The sequence below is a fragment of the Bos indicus genome, chromosome 8 (assembly GCF_029378745.1).
Source record: "Bos indicus isolate NIAB-ARS_2022 breed Sahiwal x Tharparkar chromosome 8, NIAB-ARS_B.indTharparkar_mat_pri_1.0, whole genome shotgun sequence".
Classification (NCBI taxonomy): Eukaryota; Metazoa; Chordata; class Mammalia; order Artiodactyla; family Bovidae; genus Bos; species Bos indicus.
The window spans coordinates 104,060,977-104,081,905 of record NC_091767.1 but is presented as its reverse complement, the minus strand read 5'-3'; the positions used below and the strand labels follow the sequence as shown (position 1 = coordinate 104,081,905).

Here is a 20,929-nt window from a genome sequence, read left to right as displayed (position 1 = left end):
ATAAGTGCATTTTCTAGTAACCTTGAGGTGGTTAAAGAAATGCAAAGGGGAAAAAAGGAGACGTAATCACAATTCTTTCCATTCACACTTCATATTAATTAACGCTTTCTACAGATGATACACTCCCAACTCTGCAGTAGTTTTTGAAGCCAAGATCCTGAATATCCCAGTATATGCTAGGAGAGAATTATATTCACATATAATTCCATCTAAAATTATAGCAGCAAGTATTCTGATTAACAATAATAAAACATTTTCATTAAGAAACACACGTTAAATATGGCAAAGTAATAAAAGTGAAATATTCCATCATTCCAAAGTGCGTGTGTATGCGTGTGTGTGTGTGCATGTGTGTGCTGTGTGTTGTGTACGTGTGTTCCTATGCTTTCCATATTTTCTCTGCTTATGAAACTCGCGACCCTGACTCTACTCTGCTTAAACTCACCCTTTGTGGGCAAGAGAATCCTAAATCCACTTGTTGCTTCCTTTCTGCTTATAGAGTGCAATGTGGGGACACCATAACTAGGAATCTATCTGGGCAAAGATGCAGACGAGCTGCTGTTTCAAAATTTCTTCCTGGTCTTTTGATAAGCATCACTGGATCCATGCTTTATGATGGCAACCCCTCCTTTAAAAGCAGACAGGCTCTAGGGGACTGCCAGTTCCCCAAAGAGGACTTCATTTAGCAGGCGGAGTTGAGTTTTTACTATCACATCAGGGAGAACACCACCCGGAGAGGTTTTTTGTGTCTCAGAAAGGGGAGGGCAAGGGTGGCATTACTAGAGAGTCCTGTGGTCTGAACTTAAGTGTTTCAGGAAGGTCTTTGTTCTTATAGCTTAGGAGTAGAAAGGCTAGAGCCCTGAAGGGTGTGTTCATGAGTAAACAGTTGTTTGATGAACAAGACAGTTTGCCCGGTTGAGCAATTTGTTGTCCTGTGAAAGGTGATGTTTGCCCAGGTGAGCATCAGTCATACTGAGAAGGACAAAAAAAAAAATTTTTTTAATGAGCTGCCTGAGGTTCAGAACAAAGTTATTTACTGGTTTGTCTTTCTGGGCAAAGATTTTCTGGAATAAATTGTAAAGTCATGTTGGGCCTCAGCTTCAAGTATTGATCACGGAGTTCCAGCAGTGCAGATGTCTCCACCCACCCTGGGAATCAGAGGATGAACCCAGAGAGGAAAGACTGCCCTCCATCCTCACCAAGTCCTGCTCCCATGATGGGAGTGCTCCCACAGTGGGAAATACCTACCGTGCCACTGACTGAGCTGCCTTAGAGAAATAATATCTGTGTCAGTATGAGAGGATGAAGATGAGCGTCAGTGATGTGTGAGTATGCATGTGTGTGTGTGTGTATGTGTGTGTGTGTGTTAGAGAGAGAGAGAGAGAGTGAGGGAAGGGGGATGGAAACCAGGAAGAATCCTCAATTTCCACTTCTCACTGGCAAGAATAATTTAATATTCATCAAACTTGGATATTCACCAAACTGGAGGGGAGGGTGTATTGTTTGGCTCCCGGAGGGATATTGGCATGTGTCTGGAGATATTTCCATCCATTTCAGCCGGGAGAATAGTGCACTGGCATCTGGTGAGGAGAAAACAAGGATGCATCTGCTCAATATCTTACAAAGCACAGGACACCCCAGCCCCTGCCTGCAACAAATGATCATTGAACCCGTGAGCTCAAGAGTGTAGAGGTAAAGGAACCCTGAACTAGATGAAAATAAAAGTTCCCCCAGGACATATGAAAAAGGAGGGGAGAAGCAGAAACTAAAAGACAGCAAAGCAAAGACAGGCAACATGAGGCCCCTCTGGGAAGGAGTCAACTGAAAAAGAGGATTAGGAAAATATCATACATATTGTTAGAAATCTTTTAGGCTTCCAAGTTGTAGTGAAGCACCATTTATGCTCAACACTTCAGGGTCATGGAACAATTACGTATCAGAGAGCTTGGGGGTACTCACACAGTGACGTAGCACGTGAGCTGGGTCTTGAACTCAGGACAGGTAACGGCTTGCCCTTCCATGCCTTGTGTTGCATTCAGCTAGTTCATCCAATTATTGTCTATAAAAATACATTTCAGAAGATCTAGTGCATGAATGAACTATCTTCTATCAGATCCTGGAAATACAAATCTCCATTTGCTCATATAAGAGGTGTTTTAAACAGCTTCCTGAAAACTCCCATGACTTGTGTAAACTACGCATGATACAATAGCAGCTTACTTGAGAAAGAGACAGACAGTCATAAAATTAATGTAGCAATGACATCTTGCTGGAGGCACTGAAACTATAAATATAATTCCGATGTCATTTGTTTCCTTCCGCCCTTGAAATCCAGATAAACTGGCTCAAATCATTAACTTCATGCTCAATGGAAAAGCAAAGGCTTTGGGGTTTCTGTGGATTTCCAGCAACAGACTGCATTCCGATGTCTCCACATCTGATCCCTGATTCTTCAAGTGCTGTTTATACCATGTGACTACAAACCAGGCAAGAAATCCACCCTTCCTCAATTCTACACACACATTCACACATGTGTGGCATCTTGCACAAAGAGCTGATAAGTATAGCAGATTTACTTGAAGATTTACATAGAGATAGGAAAGGGGTTACCTACCAACAGCTTCAAATCCAACGTTGAAGAGCTCCCTTGTGAAACTCTGTTGGCCACCCTGCCACCAGGGAATTCCCACAGGATGTTTTTCCCAGGGTCACCTCGAAGCCATAGAGGCACTCTGTCCACGTGCTCACAGACCAAGGGACTTGGAGAGGGAAGCAGTGGTTTTGTTGCAGCCCTACCCTGGCCCCTCAGCCAGCCAACCTGAGCCCCTGCAGTCTGCAGAATCTGTGCACAGTGTCTCTGGCCCTACTCCGTGCAGTCCTCGGTCTCAGCCCGTCTCTAATCCCTCCTCCCCTACTCCCTTATAAGCCCCTCACTCCTCTTCCTCACTGATACAGAGACACAGGCAGACCTATGAACGCCTCATGTTCCCAAGCTGGACAGCTTAGCTAGACTTTGGCTTGTTTGTTTGTTTTGCTTGCATTCTTACCAACCCCCTTGGAGTCTTACCTGGCACTCAGAGTAACGTGACAGGTGAGCTTTCCAAGTAAGAATGATCACTTTGTAGATGAATTCTGGTACCCAGCTATTAAGATAATAAAAAGTTTACTGAATTAGAAAGCAAAAACAAATGATACCTTTGTGAAAGATACTTGAAAGACATATCTTTCACAGAGGGAGACGCATAAATACACCTCCCTGAAAAGCTGAAGCTGGGGTCACTCTTTGGGGTGGACGGGATCATAAAGTCCTGTCCAGCACCCCATCCAGTAGTTGATACTCTGATTCATGTCCAGAAAGGGGCTGACGAGCGTCTGCCTGATGGAGAGTCCTTCTTTCCCACGGCAATTCGGACCTGCCATCGTTAGACCTGGATGCACAGGCAGGTGAGGGAGAGGTGATATTTCCATGGCTCCCACAGCACAGTTTTGAATGTCTCAGCACAGAACTTGAGGTTCTTCACTCTTGGGAAGCCACCTAAACCTCTTTCCTCTACAAAATCCACTTATCACGCCTCTGGCCATGGTATGCATTGTTTTTCCTGTCTGGAATTCATATTTCTAAACCTGGAAAAGTTTTGTCCATCCTTAAAATCCACTACAACTTCCCCAGGTCGAGTAGCTCAACTGTTCCTTTCCACCCTGACTTATCTTTACTGTGTAGGATACAGCAGACCATATTGGAATGTTCATTAAACCCTCTGCCTTTCCCTATTACATAAGAGAAACTTCATCAGCGATTTCTCCTGCTTTTAACACAAAGCCTAGGCCACTGTGCATAATATACATTAGTCTAATTACTGTACAAAAACTGCATCTCCTCTTCCCTGTGATAGTCTTCAAATGCATGAAGACAATGACCTTGATCGTTCTTAGTCATCTCCTCTCCGGGTTAGACTCCTAGAATCTTTCACTAATCTTTCCTTCACATGGACCCTGGCTCCCTTTCCATCTTTGTCTCTCTCCCTTGTATATGTTTCCATTCCCCAAGGTCTGACACTTGGGACTCAATGTCATACTTTCAGGAGATCCCTGCAGGTTCTCAAGAAATGGCACCTGGAGGAAGAAGTGATAGTGATCATGCAAATATTCAGGAGCATACTCCCTGCAAGAGCAGGGACAGGGCCCCTCGGATCAGGCAGTGCCAGGCCCTTAGAGTGTATGCTCAGCTGCTCAGTCATGTCTGACTATTTTGTGACCCCAGGGACTGTAGCCTGCCAGACTCCTCTGTTCACAGGGTTTTCCAGGCAAGAATACTGGATTGGGTTGCCTGCCATGTCCTCCTGTAGGGGACCTTCCTGACCCAGGGATCGAACCCGGGTCTCCTGCATTGCAGGCAAATTCTTTACTATTCAACCACCAGGGAAGCCCAGGCCCCTAGATCTACCTCAACAGAAGATGGGGCCCCTGGGTACAGTTGCCACACACTTGGCTTCCCCCAGAGTCCTCGGAACTGTGAGCTCTCTCTTGTGTACTCTAATTGCATGACGGCCAACTTTCAGATTTTTTCTGCACAGCTGGAAGGATATTTACACTTTTCTTATAAAATTTTGTCGTCTCACACATGCTATTTTGTAAACTGTTTTTTTCATGCAAAACATATGCTGTGTACAAACCACTTTGTAGGTTATTAAAAATACATCTAACACAGGGATTCTTAAGATAGTGTCACATAGAAATTGGGAAGATTTCTAAAATTGAAAGTTGAAGTGTATGTGTATGTGCATATATGGCTTTTTATGGGGAGAAGATCTATGGTTCCTGGAGACTTGAAAGGGTCTATAAGCCAAAAATTAAGAACAACCCATCATCATTTCTATTGGACACACAATATTCCACTATACAATTGTGCCATGCTTTATTGTGACACTTGTCTACTGTTGACTGTTTAGGCTGTTCCCATCACATCAATGCTATAAGCAATTCTACCCTGGCTGTTTTTGTGGATACCACTGCTCATACCCATTAAGCTCACCTTCAGATGAATCCCAAGAAGAGAATTGTTTGCCTAAAGAACATGGACCCTTTTAAGCCACTTCTCTGGTTCTTATTTGAAGGTTCTAACCTTTGTTTTTTTCAAGTTCAACTCTGGGCTATCTCAAGCTCTGCTCTGAAGCTCCCCCAAGGGCAACCTCATCTCACATTTGCCTTCATCCAACCACCCTTTGCTCCAGTCAAGTGACTTCACAGAGAGCCCCTCCGCTTCTCTCAGCTATGGGTAGCCTCCTTGAAGGAATCTGAGGGGGAGTACTGAACCAAAGTTAATCTTGGTCAGTTCACTCAACTCCTCTGTGTGACTGTCAACGGTAATTATTGCCCTGAGACAAAGTGTCCCATCTTACAAGTGAAAAACATTTGCCCCTGACTTGATGTGACTTATTCAAATAATGACCTTTGAATTCAGGACCCTAGAAGAACAGATGAGTCAGAAATAGAGGCCTCCCTGGAATTTCTTGCCATGTCTCCCATTTCTAGCAGAGGAATAATGAAGAGCTTTACATCTCTGAAGAGGCATTTAATGATGTGAAATTATGTGAGTGAGTCACACACTTGCAAAGCAATGCAATTCTGTATTAACTGATTGAGAGATTATTTCAGACGTTCTCAAAAAGGAGAAAAAACAAAGAATGATGGTTTTTGAACTGAAACCTGAAAGCTTTAGGGAAACATCTCCGTGTGCTCTTTTCCATCTTCTTCTCCACCATGAGTTATATCTGCCAAAGCACTCAGCAAAAACGATGGGCGAGCCCTGAGCCACAGGGATGCATCTGCTGAGACGTGTAACTAGGGAGACAGAGAAGCAGTTATAACTCTCTGGGCAGAGTTTCACTTATAATGGTAAAGTGCTGGCCTCACAATCTGATCTCCTATGAACAACCCTAGATGTCCCAACACGACAGTGGTATTACCTGCTTTATGGCTGCACTAGATAGGTAGGCTGTAGGTTTGGCTGATGTAACATAGACTCAAATTAGCAATGGTACGAGCAAGGTTATGTGTTAGTTCTCTCGCCAGGGCTAGAATGTTGCCCCCATAATCACCAGGGCAGCGTATTACAGCAACCACTAGAGCCCACAGCCTGCGCTGCTTGGACTCACTTCATATTAGTTCCGGAAACATGCCTTCAGGATTCTGAAAGTTTTATGGAGAAACTACACCGCCAACCATACTGAAATTTGCCTTGGGGCTTTAAGTCACTGTCATTCCCTGTGCCACCACGCATGCTAGATTTCCCCTCATTCTCAGCTGGAACATAGCAGCATGACCCATTCACTGGGGAGAAGTCTGAGGCCCTGGTCACCTGCCCAACTCCCAACTTAGACTGTGACTGATGCTGTCATCCATTTACTATCAACAGGGGTAGAGCAACACCAAAAGTAGGCCACAGTGGATCCCCGGAGACCAAACATTCCTTCTTGTCGTTGCTAAGCACTTTCTCCTCCTTACAGTCAGAAGTAATTACCTTTTTCAGGATGGTGACTCCAACTCTTGAATGATGTTCTCTTAGGACAAGGAGCCCAAAGCACCCTGGAAACAGTAATAAACTATATTTCCATGGTCTCTCTCCATGTTCCCTTGAAAGTCCTCCCTTTTGTTAACCAAAACCTCTGAACACTCAGAATTCAGATTTTCTATAAGGGATTCATAAATTCCCCAAGTAAGGATACTCCCACTGTCATCCCCCTGGTTACCAGTGCATATATTCTACCTTTTGAGGGCACTGCTGCTAAGTCACTTCAGTCATGTCTGACTCTGTGAGACCCCATAGACAGCAGCCCACCAGGCTCCCCGTCCCTGGGATTCTCCAGGCAAGAACACTGGAGTGGGTTGCCATTTCCTTCTCCAGTGCATGAAAGTGAAAAGTGAAAGTGAAGTTGCTCGGTCGTGTCCGACCCTCAGCGACCCCATGGACTGCAGCCTTCCAGGCTCCTCCATCCATGGGATTTTCCAGGCAAGAGTACTGGAGTGGGGTGCCATTGCCTTCTCCGTTTGAGGGCACAGTGACATACAAAGATCATCAGTCTAGAGTACACACTGCGTCCTGGAAGACGACACCTTGTTCTCACACGAATGCCTCAGCTGTGTCTTCAGCAACCCACTCCATCACTCTATTAGGTTGTCAGCGTCTGGACGGAGTGGAACATGATATGATAAGTGAGTCTCCAATGCCTCCTTCACTATAAAGTGGGTCCTTGGGACTTCCCTGGTGATCCAGTGAGAATCCACCTTGCAACGCTGGGGATACGGGTTTGATCCCTGGTTAGTGAACCATGACCCCACATGCCACGGTGCAACTACGCCCTAGTACCGCAACTACTGAACCCACAAGCCACAACTCGAGCGCCCGTGCACCGCAACAGAACCACCTGCGTGACACAGCGAAGGCATTAATTAATCAATTAAAAGTGAAATGGGTCCCCTTGTCTGACAGAATGGCATGTGGGATCCTCTGGCGGTGAACAGTGGAGTCTTTTAAGCTCCCAGACAGTGATGATATTAGGTAGGGCTCTGCAGGCAAGAAAGGCAAGGCCACACCTGACTTATGTGTCTACTCCTGTCCAAAGGAATCACTGCTCATTCAAAGTGCATCTTCATAGGGTTTATCTCTTACCCCCTAGGAAGAGTGCATATGTCTTATCAACATGTCTAATGCACCTAACTGTCCTTCCATATATGGTCCATGAATCACAACATCATGAATATAAGTGTGATATTCCTCCTAATGTTCAGACAGTTCACGTTTCCTCAGAATATATTATGACAGAGGGAAAGAAAGTTAATATAACCCTGGGGCATGACTAATGTAGGTTGTCACATGCTCTAAGTAAATACAAACTGTATATTACTCCCTTTTCTGTTAGAGATGGGAAGAACATATTTTTCATACAAGTGGCCACAGGTCATGTATTTAAGACTCTATTAACTACCCTATTAAAGATAGCATGTCTTGCATAACAGCTGCAACTGGAGTTCCATCTGGGTTGCGTCTGCAGCAGATTCGATTGCCCTCCAGGAACCACGTGACTTTTGTAGGGGTCACACTAATGAATTAAAGGAGGTAAAGACAACCAGCCTTTGTGGTTTAGGTCTTGAAGGTGGCCTGATCTCTGTTGCTTCCCACAGCATGCAATGTTGTTCTAACAACATAAGGGAAGCTAGAAAACATTTTTAATGGAGTGACAATGAACACAACTTATGATAATTTGTAAGAAATAATTGACACAGTGCTTAGGGGTAAAATCTCAGATCATTAATTTTTAATCTTTTTAATGTTCTAATGTAAGTATTTAAAGGTAGAACTTCCCTCTACTTTCCAGTTCAACTGCTGTTCTTAAGTTTACTTGGTATTATCTTTTTGGAACTATGGATTATTTAGAAGTATGTTGTTTAATTCCCAAATATTCAGGAATTACATTTTGTTACTGATTTCTAATTTATTTCTTCTATCATCAATTAATATACCCTGCACAACTTCAGTCCTTTCAATTTTATTGAGAACTGTTTCATGATTCAGCATACAGACAAGACTATCTTGGTAAATGCACTGTAAGTTCTTGAAAAGAATGTAAACTCTGCTGTCGTGGGTAGAGTGCTCTATAAGTGTCATTTATAGAACGTCGTAACATCTATAAATGTTATTTATATGTCAGTTTTGTTGATGCTGTTCAGTTCTTCTATATCTTTAGCAACTTTCTGTCTAAATTTATATCAGTCATAGGAAGAGCAAAGCTTCAGTTCAGCTCAGTCACTCAGTCGTGTCCAACTCTTTGCGACCCCATGGACTGCAGCACATCAGCTTTCCATGTTCATCACCAACTCCCAGAGCTTGCTCAAACTCATATCCATCGAGCTGGTGATGCCATCCAAACATCTCATCCTGTTAGCCCCTTCTCCTCGCACCTTCAATGTTTCCCAGCTTCAGGGTCTTTTCAAGTAAGTCAGTTCTTCACATCAGGTGGCCAAAGTAATGGAGTTTCAGCTTCAGCATCAGTCCTTCCAATGAATATTCAGGGCTGATTTCCTTTAGGATTGATTGCTTTAATCTCCTTGCAGTTCAAGGGACTCTCAAGAGTCTTCTCCAACATCACAGTTCAAAAGCATCAATTCTTTGGCATTCAACTTTCTTTATAATCCAAATCTCACATCCATACATGACTACTAGAAAAACCATAGCTTTGACTAGATGGACCTTTGTCAGCAAAGTAATGCCTGCTTTTTAATGTGCTCTCTAGGTTAGTCATAACTTTTCTTCCAAGAAGCAAGCATCTTTTAATTTCATGGCTGCAGTCAGCATCTGCAGTGATTTTGGAACCCCAAAAAATAAAGTCTGTCACTGTTTCCCACTCTATTTGCCATGAAGTGATAGGACCAGATGCCATGATCTTAGTTTTCTGACTGTTGAGTTTTAAGCCTACTTTTTTCACTCTCCTCTTGCACTTTCATCAAGAGGCTCTTCAGTTCTTCTTCCCTTTCTGCCATAAGGGTGGTGTCATCTGCGTATCTGAGGTTATTGATATTTCTCCCAGAAATCTTGATTCCAGCTCGTGCTTCATCCAGCCCAGCATTTCGCATAATGTACTCTGCATATAAGTTAAATAAGCAGGGTGACAATATACAGCTTTGATACACTCCTTTCCCGATTTGAAACCAGTTTGTTGTTCCATGTCCAGTTCTAACTGTTGCTTCCTGACCTGCATACAGATTTCTCAGGAGGCAGGTCAGGTGGTCTAGTATTCCCATCCCTGGTCTCAACATTCAGAAAACTAAGATCATGGGATCCGGTCCTATCACTTCATGGCAAATAAATGGGGAAACAGTGGAAACAGTGTCAGACTTTATTTTGGGGGGGCTCCAAAATCACTGCAGATCATAATTGCAGCCATGAAATTAAGACACTTACTCCTTGGAAGGAAAGTTATGACCAACCTAGATAGCATATTAAAAAGCACAGACATTGCTTTGCCAACAAAGGTCCGTCTAGTCAAGGCTATGGTTTTTCCAGTGGTCATGTATGGATGTGAGAGTTGAACTGTAAAGAAAGCTGAGCACCAAAGAATTGATGCTTTTGAACTGTGGTGTTGGAGAAGACTCTTGAGAGTCCCTGGACGGCAAGGAGATCCAACCAGTCCATCCTAAAGGAGATCAGTCCTGGGTGTTCATTGGAAGGACTGATGTTGAAGCTAAAACTCCAATACTTTGGCCACCTGATGCAAAGAGCTGACTCACTGTAAAAGACCCTGATGCTGGGAAAGATTGAGGGCAGGAGGAGAAGGGAACGACAGAGGATGAGATGGTTGGATGGCATCATTGACTAGATGGACTTGGGTTTGGGTGGACTTTGGGAGTTGGTGATGGACAGGGAGGCCTGGCATGGTGTGATTCATGGGGTCGCAAAGAGTCAGACACGACTGAGTGACTGAACTGAACTGAACTGAAGAATTTTCCATAGTTTGTTGTGATCCACACAATCAAAGGCTTTGGCATAGTCAATAAAGCAGAAGTAGATGTTTTTCTGGAACTCTCTTGCTTTTTCGATGATCCAACGGATGTTGGGAATTTGATCTCTGACTCCTCTGCCTTTTCTAAATCCAGCTTGAACATCTGGAAGTTCATGGTTCACGTGCTGCTGAAGCCTGGCTTGGAGAATTTTGAGCATTACTTTTCTAGCTTGTGAGATGAGTGGAGTTGTGTGGTAGTTTGAACATTCTTTGGCATTGCCTTTCTTAGGGATTGGATGAAAACTCACCGTTTCCAGTCGTGTGGCCATTGCTGAGTTTTCCAAATTTGCTGGCATATTGAGTGCAGCACAATGGTAAAGTGCAGAGCAATGGTAAAGTCTCCAAATATAATTGTGGATTTATCTAATTCTTCTTTCAGAAATTTCCCTGGCAGCCCAGAGGTTATGACACCTCACTTCCAATGCAGGGGGCATGGGTTCGATCCCTGGTCAGAGATCTAAGACCCCACATGCCACACAGATATTGCTACTACTCCCCTTTTAAATAATTTTTCTTTCAACTTTGTCCATTATATTTTAAGGCTATGTTAAACTGGTACTGTTTAGGATTATGTCTTCTTGATGAATTACCTTCATATTCCTATAAAACATCCCTTGTTAGTCCTGATAATATTTCTTATTTTGAACTTTATTTTGTCTGATATTAACATAGCTGTTTTTCTTTCTTATAATTAGTATGTGTACATCTTTTAAAACGTTACGTCTTTTTTCAATACTTTGAATTTTAACTTATGGTTAAAGTGATTTCCTTATAGGCAGTACACAGTGGGTCCTGCATTTTCATCCAGTCTGACTAACTTCTGCCTTTTCATGGGAATGTTTACCATTTATATTCAGTATAATTAATAATATGTTTAAACTTACCTTCTTGTTTGTTTTGAATTTGTCCCAAATGTTCTTTGCTCCCTCTTTTCTCTTTCCCTGTCTTCTTTTGGTTATATTTTAATATGTTTTATCATTTTATTTTAATTTCACTATTGGCTTACAAGCACTACTTCTTTGTTTAACAATACTTTGCTGTTTGTTCACTAAGTTCACAGTGTGCACCTCTAATTCATTGCAATCTATCTTCAACATATATTCTAATTCATATACAGGTTAAAAACCTTGTACTAGTATTCTTCCATTCACCTCTTCATGTACTTTGTGCTATTTTATGGTAAAATGTATTTGTATATAGATTAAAATCCACAATATATTTGTTTGATTTTGCTTTCATTAATCAATAGTTTTAGAAATTTAATACACTTAAATAAAAATTATTTTACATATACCATTTCTGCAGCTTTTCATTTCTCTCTGCAGATCCAAATTTTCATCATATTCCTTTCATGTGAAGAACTTTATTTTTAATACTTCTTATAATCCAGATTTGTTAGTCAAAAATTTAGTGTTTTTTTTCCTGAAAAAGTCTTTATTTTCCTTTCAATATTGAAGAATATTTTCTCAGATATGTAAATCTAGTTTTATAGTTTCTTATTTTCTTTCAACACCTTAAAAATTTTTTTCTCTTCTTCTGACATGCGTGGTCTTTCATGAAAAATTGTATTAATATATTTATCCATTTATTCAAACTTTTTTGGATGTTTTTAAGATTTTTCTCTGTATCTTTTGTTTTCAGAAATTTAATTAATATGCTCCTTTGTGTAGTTTTCTCTGTGTTTTTCCACCTTGAGATTTGATGAACATATTGGATCTGTGGATATTTATTTTTAAATCATATTTATGAAGTTTCTTGTCATTATTCTTCTAATGTTTCTGTATAGATATGAATTTAATATATGACAAATGTGTTTGTTAAATCAGTGGCAAACACTGTTGGTGTTCATTTGCTAAGTCATGTCCAACTCTTTGAGAACCCCATTGACTGCAGCACATCAGGCTCCCCTGTCTTTCACTATCTCCCACAGCTTGCTCAGATTCACGTCCATTGGATCAGTAACGCTATCTAACCATCTCATCCTCTGCTGCTCTCTTCTCCTTTTGCCTTCATTCTTTCCCTGCATCAGGATCTTTTCAAATAAGTCTGCTCTTTGCATCAGATAGCCAAAGTATTGGAGTTTCAGCTTCAGCATCAGTCCCTCCAATGAATATTCAGGATTAATTTCATTTAGGATTGACTAGTTTGATTTCCTTGCAGTCCAAGGGACTCTCAAGAGTCTTCTCCAGCACCACAGTTCGAAAGCATCAAGTCTTTGGGACTCAGTCTTCTTTATGGTCCCACTTTTACATCCCTACATAGTTCCTGGAAAAACCATAGCTTTGACTATACAGACCTTTGTTAGTAAAGTGACACCTCTGCTTCTTAATATGCTGCCTAGGTTTTTCGTAGCTTTCCTTCCAAGGAGCAAGTGTCTTTTAATTTCATGGCTGAAGTCACTGTCAGCAGTGACTTTGTAGGCCAAGAAAATAAAATCTGCCGCTGTTTCCATTTTTTCCCCCTTCTGTTTGCCATGAAGTGATGGGACTGGATGCCATGGCCTTTTTTTTTCTTTAATGTTGAGTCTCAAGCTAGTTTTTTCACTCTCCTCTTTCACCCTCATCAAGAGGCTCTTCAGTTCCTCTTCACTTTCTGCCATTAGAGTGTTATCATCTGCATCTCTGAGGTTGTTGATATTTCTCCTGGCAGTCATATATCCTATGAGATAAATGATTTGGAACTGAAACAGGAGGAGAAGGGGCAGGGCACAACCTTTAAAAATGACATAGCCCGAGGAAATGACATAAACTGATCAGAACCAAATAGGTCCAAGATGGTGAATGAGTCATTTTCCTCTAGACCTTGAGCCTCAGCACACACTCACTGTAACATATTAGTAAGCTAAATGACATACCCACAGACTCCATGACAGTCAGGAGGAGAAAATCATGCACCTGCCTTTAAAAATATTTCCTGAAAAAATGTCCACACTAATTCCATTTATACCCTGTTAGTCAGAATTTAATAACATGGTCACATTAACTACAAGGAAGTCTGGGAAATGAGGTTTTTGTCCCGGGTTACTGCTTCCAAGTGGCTTTTAGACCCTCCATTATTGCCAATGGTGGGGGACAGATATTAGGGGACAAAGAGCCTTTGTTTCTTCCTAGCCTTTCCTTCAGCAAAACTGTCTGGCCACCAATATAAAAGGCACTAGTGACAGACTATAAAAATGAACACGCAGTTCCTCCCATGAACTAAGAACACAGATCTTTATTTAACACACTTTTTCTATGATATTGGAGTATTGCAGATTAACAATGTCGAGAACACATATCTTTTATTCCCTGCCTACAGTCTATTTTTAGCTAGTTTGTGTGATTAGATTTTGTTGGTTTAGTTCCTACTAATCACCATTACTAAGCTCCACATAGAACTCAGCACTACATCATGCACTAAGAGAGATCCTTGAGTGTTAGAACGAAAGAAAACCTCAGAGATCGTTTAATCCTTTGTGGTTAAGAAAACTGAGGTCCAGAGACAAGGGGCTTACCCAAGATCCCTGCTTCAGGCTCTTTGTTGGCAGGAACTCAGATCTCTATCTGCAATCACTACAGAGTTTGTTGGGACTCTGAAATTCAAGAAGTAAAAGCTGAGCTTCCCTCAGGATTCCCCTGCTGTGTGAGTCATAGAGAAAAACCCCTGGGGACAGTCAGCAAATAACAAAGCTGCTGCTGTAAGAAAGTAGCTTGCTAGGTGCTTGAACTTCTCATAATTAAATGGAAATTGATCCCACCTAGACTGCTTAAGTAGCTATCATACCAGCATCTGTACATGGAAAGAAACCAGTTGAACGAACGTGCTGGATTTAACTCCCTGATCCCACACTAGCTGCCTGTCCTTGAGTACATGGCTTAGTTCAGTTCAGTCCCTCAGTTGTGACCAGACTCTTTGCGACCCCACGGACGCAGCACGCCAGGCCTCCCTGTCCATCACCAACTCCAGGAGTTTACTCAAACTCATGTTCATTGAGTCAGTGATGCCATCCAACCATCTCATCCTCTGTCATCCCCTTCTCCTCCTGCCCTCAATCTTTCCCAGAATCAGGGTTTTTCAGTGAGTCAGTTCTTTGCATCAGGTGGCCAAAGTATTGGAGTTTCAGACTCAGCATTGGTTCTTCCAATGAATATTCAGGACTGATTTCCTTTAGGATGGACTGGTTGGATGTCCTTGCTGTCCAAAGAACATCGAGTCTTCTCCAACACCACAGTTCAAAAGCATCAGTTCTTCAGTGCTTAGCTTTCTTTATAGTGCAACTCTCACACTCATACATGACTACAGGAAAAGCCATAGCTTTGACTAGACAGACCTTTGTTGGTAAAATAATGTCTCTACTTTTTAATATGCTGTCTAGGTTGGTCATAACTTTTCTTTCAAGGAGCAAGCATCTTTTAACTTCATGGCTGCAGTCAGCATTTGTGGTGATTTTGGAGCCCCAAAAAATAAAGTCTGTCATTGTTTCCACTGTTTTCCCATCTATTTGCCATGAAGTGATGGGACCAGATGCCATGATCTTAGTTTGCTGAATGTTTAGTTTTAAGCAAGCTTTTTCATTCTCCTCTTTCACTTTCATCAAGAGGCTCTTTAGCTCTTCTTCACTTTCTGCCATAAGGGTGGTGTCATCTTAGTATCTGAGATTATTGATATTTCTCCCAGCAATCTTGATTCCAGCCTGTGCTTCTTCCAGCCCAGGGTTTCTCATGATGTACTCTGCATATAAGTTAAATAAGCAGGGTGACAATAAACAGCCTTGACGTACTCCTTTTCCTATTTGGAACCAGTCTGTTGTTCCATGTCCAGTTCTAACTGTTTCTTCCTGACCTGCAGATAGGTTTCTCAAGAGGCGGGTCAGGTGGTCTGGTATTCCCATCTCTTGAAGAATTTTCCACAGTTTTTTGTGATCCACACAGTCAAAGGCTTTGGCATAGTCAATAAAGCAGAAATATATGTTTTTCTGGAATTGTCTTGATTTTTCGATGACTCAATGGATGTTGGGAATTTGATCTCTGGTTTTTCTAAATCCAGCTTGAACATCTGGAAGTTCACAGTTCATGTACTGTTGAAGCCTTGGTTGGAGAATTTTGAGCATTACTTTACTAGCATGTAAGATGAGTGTAATTGTGCGGTAGTTTGAGTATTCTTTAGCATTGCCATTTCTTTTGGAGTACATGGCTTAACTCCACTGAATTTCAAATTTCTTACCTCTCACTTGAGAGTGATCAACCCTATGCTATAGCACTAAAAGAATCCAGTGAAATACCACAGATAATACCCTGAGCACAGTACCTGGCCCTTGATAAATGTAACTTTATTCACTTAACTTCACGTATCATTGCTTCCAGGAAAACTTTCTTTACCAGAGCTATATTGGATGATTCACCACCCCAACTCTGTTAATGGCTCCCAATTACTCACAAAAGAAAGTCCAAGACCTCAGCATGCTTTTCAAGGTCTTTCTTAATTTTTTAAGAAGCTTTGGCAAATTCAAGACGGAATTCAAACATAAGTCAGCTGACTCCTGTTCTAATAATCCCTGAACAAACAACTATACTAAAACGCACACAGTTCTACAAGAGGGATTAATATAGAGCCCTGGGGTGGAAGGGGGAGGCTCATTTGTCATGATGGTGTACATCTTCTCAGCCATTCCATTTCAGGGACTGGAACACATTCTAAAAGATTAACTGTAGTTATTTCTAGGTGGCAGAGTTGAGCATTTTACAATCTTTCAGCAGGGAAACATTTTTCATTAGTGTAATAAAAGTAATATAATAATGATAACAATATGTCATGTCTCTAACTGAAGGAACTAATGATTGGGGACGTCTGATTTTTGGAAATTTAATGACAAGATAATCCCAGTGGTCCTTGGGGACATAAGAAAGTATATGTCACCCAAAGGGATCGCTGCCAGTTTATTCTGTCTCAAGTCCTAAGGTTGTTTTTTTCTGAGACTCTGTGGCTACATCTTGAGGCTGCACTTGCAATTGAAGGGAACTCCTCAGCTCTAAGATAAGCAGCCAACAAGAGATTCAGATGTAAAATATATCACAAAATCATGCAAATCAACAAGAAACAGAAAGCTGCCCCAAGAGAAATAAGGTAACAGGATACAAAGAGTCAATTTACAGAAGAGGAAGCCTCAAAAGCTAACAAGCTTGTAAAGAGAGGTTCAAAATCATCAATTAAAGAAATACAAATGACATTTTGAACCTAAGAAAAATTACAGATATTTTGCACTAACAAAAATGATTTTAAAAAAACTTTGTTGGTGAGGATGTGCAGAAACTGGAACTCTACGTTGTTGCTTGGAATGCAAAATGGTGCAGCCACTATGGAAAACAAGATGGAGGTCCCTCAAAAAATTAAAAATATAAACTAGCATATGGTCCAGGAGTCCTGCTTCTGGGTTTATATCAAAAAGAACTGAAATCAGGATCTGGAAGAATTATCTGCACTCCCATGTTCAAGGCAATATTATTCACAAAAACTAAGACATGGGAACAACCTTAACATCCCTTGACACGTGAACAGGTAAGGAAAACATGGCATAAACATACAATAAAGTATTATTCAGCATTAACAAAAGAAGGAAATCCCGCCACATATGGTAACATGGACGAACCTAGAGTACATCATGCCAAATGAAATAAGCCAATCACAGAAGAACAAATGCTATAGGATCCTGCTTATATGAGGTATTTAAAATAGTCAAACTTGGAGAATCTCCTGGTGGTCCAGTGCTTAGGACTCCTTGCTTTCACTGTCAAGGGTGTGAGTTCAGTCCCTGGTTGGGGAACTAAGATTGCATAAGCTGCATGGTGTGGCCAAAAACAAGGTCAGACTCAGAAGCAGGTCCTAGAATGATGGTTGCCAGAGGCTGGGGGGAGGGGAAAGCAAAGAGCTATTCAACGGGGATAAAGTCTCAGTTGTGCAGGATGAACAAGTTCTAGAGCTCTGCGGTACAGCACAGTCAACAGTTCTGCTGTTCTTGTTTCTGTTGTTCAGTCAACGAAGTCATGTCTGACTCTTGGCGACCCCATGGACTGCTGCACGCCAGGCTTCCCTGTCCTTTACTAACTCCTGGAGTTTGCTCACACTCACATCCATTGACTCAGTGAAGCACCCCAACTATCTTATCCTCTGCTACCCCCTTCTCCTTCTGCCCTCAATCTTTCCCAGCATCAGGGTTATATACTTAAAGATTTGTTAGGAAGGTAGATCCCATATAGTAAGTGTTCTCACAATAATAATAATCATCATCCAAAGAGGCACAGGAAACTTTTGTTGATGAAAGAAAATCAAAAGAATAAAACTGAATTAGCAACAGGACTTCCCTGGTGATTCAGTGGCTAAGACTCCATGCTCCCAATGCAAGGCTCCCAGGTTGGATCCCTGGTCAGGAAACTAGTTCCCACACGTCACAGCTAAGAGTTCACATGCTGCAACTAAGACCCAGCACAGTCAAGTAAATTAAAACAAAGCAAAACAAAAAAAGTGAACTAGCAACAATGTAGGAATGTAATGGCATCATGTCCCAATGGTGGGTCAGCCTGGGAGGCAGACTAACAAACAATACTTACTCCCAGTAAATCTACACATACCCAGCAATCTCCCTCCAGGACATAAAGCACAAGGAATTCTCACAAAGGTTCATCAGAGGATATGCCTGGGGATGTTCATTGTTGCATTTCTTTTTTGGAGCAAGTGGGAATATGGGATGGAAAATAATTGTGATGCTCACTCCTGAGAGACTGAATAGACAAAAGTAAGTAGAGACACAGCATGAAATACCATGAAATATCAGATAGGAGTTCATAGGAATGGCTTGTGTGATTGTTAGAGCACACTGATGGATCTTAAAAACATTGCCCTTGATGGAAAAAAAAGGGAAAACCAGAAAAGATACATTTATAAAAATCCAAAATGCATGCATATAAAAGAATACGCATTTTGAGAGAATTCACACAAATGAAGAGAGTGACATAAACCCAATAGCATCTCTTTGGCCTCTCCTCCTCCCACACTCCTTGTGTGTCTACACTTTCCATGACAACAATACTGAATCTCTTGTAGTTCCACAAACTCAGCATGCTGTTTCACTATCGTCTGCCTCTGTACATGCTCCTCCTTCCCCCAACTCTGTCATCTGCTTCACTGAGGGATGGACACACTGAACCTTACTCTCTACTGAATCATCACAACTTGCAGCTTGCTATTTGGTGCTGCGTAGCTGCTCAGTACATACTGTTGACTTAAACTCAGCTTAGACACCCTCAGTAGAGCTCCTTGCATGTCCTCCTTTCCCAATCTTTCTGTGTTAACAGCTACCAGTTATTGAGTGCCTTCTAAATCCCGACACTATACTGCTATGTAGAAGGCACTCACTTGAAGGTTCAGATCCTTGGAGTTCAGTATGGAAAGAAGACTGAAGTATAAAGGTTCCATGTGTTGATTTCCACTGAATTCCCCCCACCATGCATTTTCTAGATAATCTTGCTTCCCACTTACCTGGCATCCACAAGACCATACATCATGTTAAAAGTCCAGTCACTGTCATTTTATTGGTGTCGTAGGACAGAACAGGGATAAATGAGTGTGTTCAATTTATTATTTTTAAGCAAAAGCCACCCATTCTCAAACAATTTAAATAGTTGAAAATGTCTTAGTTTGAGGAAAACAAGCAGCCTGATAAGATCCATCTCCTATTCTTGTTTTGACACAGCAAATCTTCAGTTATTCAGAGAACACCTTCACATCTCCTTTACACTTTGATTCCTATTTTCAGGATAAAGACAAACTCCCCTACAGCACTCATTAAAAGTACTGGATTGATCAAAAAGTACATTTGGGTTTTCCATAAGGTGCTATGGAAAAACCCAAATGAACTTTTTGGCCAACCCAATTTTTTATTTGTGTGCGATAGAAACAACAGCCAGCAAACACACAAAAAAAGGTTGAGAGGAGACCAGTGCATAGCTTACAGTTGCCTACTCCATAGGTCAGTAGTTTTCAACACATGCTCCCCGAGCAGCAGCAGCAGCATACTTGAGAACTTGCTGAATTGCAAATTCTTAAGCCCCACCCTAGACCTACTGGACCAGAAAGTCTGGGGTTTGGGACCCAGCAATCCCATTAACAGGAAGGTTCTGAGGGACACTCAAGTCTGGAAACGACTGCCTTAGGGTTGGTTATGGCCAAGGGCACAGGAGATCAAGACCAATCTGGCCACGGTGTTGCAGGCCACTGTGTTCCCAGAGAAAGACGGATTATAAACTGCAGAGTCAATCTCCAAGTTGATGTGCAAGTTGATATCCACCACCAGTTGGTGGAAGCAAGGTGGTTGCAAGGTGACTCCAACCACCAGTCATAAATAGTAGTTCCATGGAAGTAACTTCCAGTTGGTCTGTGTTGAAAATGACTTCCATCCATTCACATTTGAGTCTTGTGTTTTCACTTGCTCTCTCTACATCCTGTGTCTATCCTAAGAGAGCTGACCCAGGTCTACAGCATTCTCACCACTGGGTATCCATGGTGCTACTAATCAGATCAGATCAGATCAGTCGATCAGTCGTGTCCAACTCTTTGCGACCCCATGAATCACAACACACCAGGCCTCCCTGTCCATCACCAACTCCTGGAGTTCACCCAACTCACATCCATCGAGTCAGTGATGCCATCCAGCCATCTCATCCTCTGTCTCCCCTTCTCCTCCTGCCCCCAATCCCTCCCAGCATCAGAGTCTTTTCCAATGAGTCAACTCTTCCATGTGGTGGCCAAAGTACTGGAGTTTCAGCTTTAGCATCATTCCTTCCAAAGAAATCCCAGGGCTGATCTCCTTCAGAATGGACTGGTTGGATCTCCTTGCAGTCCAAGGCACTCTCAAGAGTCTTCTCCAACACCACAGTTCAAAAGCATCAATTCTTTGGTGCTCAGCCTTCTTCACAGTTCAACTCTCACATCCATACATGACCACAGGAAAAACCATAGCTTTGACTAGACAAACCTTTGTTGGCAAAGTAATGTCTCTGCTTTTGAATATGCTATCTAGGTTGGTCATAACTTTCCTTCCAAGGAGTAAGCGTCTTTTAATTTCATGGCTGCAGTCACCATCTACAGTGATTTTGGAGCCCAGAAAAATAAAGTCTGACACTGTTCCCACTGTTTCCCCATCTATTTCCCATGAAGTGATGGGACCGGATGCCATGATCTTCGTTTTCTGAATGTTGAGCTTTAAGCCAAGTTTTTCACTCTCCACTTTCACTTTCATCAAGAGGCTTTTGAGTTCCTCTTCACTTTCTGCCATAAGGGTGGTATCATCTGCATATCTGAAGTTATTGATATTTCTCCCGGCAATCTTGATTCCAGTTTGT

At 41.9% G+C, this 20,929-nt stretch overlaps 1 long non-coding RNA gene across 2 annotated transcripts; it reads right to left on the bottom strand.

Annotated features, from left to right (window-relative positions):
- Positions 1–301: 301 nt before the first annotated feature.
- On the bottom strand, positions 302–11,303 carry LOC139184659 (uncharacterized). 2 transcript variants are annotated; one of them, XR_011568216.1, is made up of 5 exons: positions 6,521–11,303; positions 5,707–5,841; positions 3,068–3,143; positions 1,960–2,059; positions 302–1,580 (listed from the first exon to the last, which is right to left on the bottom strand). It is a non-coding gene; the product is annotated as an uncharacterized lncRNA (long non-coding RNA). The 2 variants fall into 2 exon arrangements; XR_011568215.1 differs by having other exon boundaries at positions 5,707–11,303.
- Between the last annotated feature and the right edge of the window lie 9,626 nt (positions 11,304–20,929).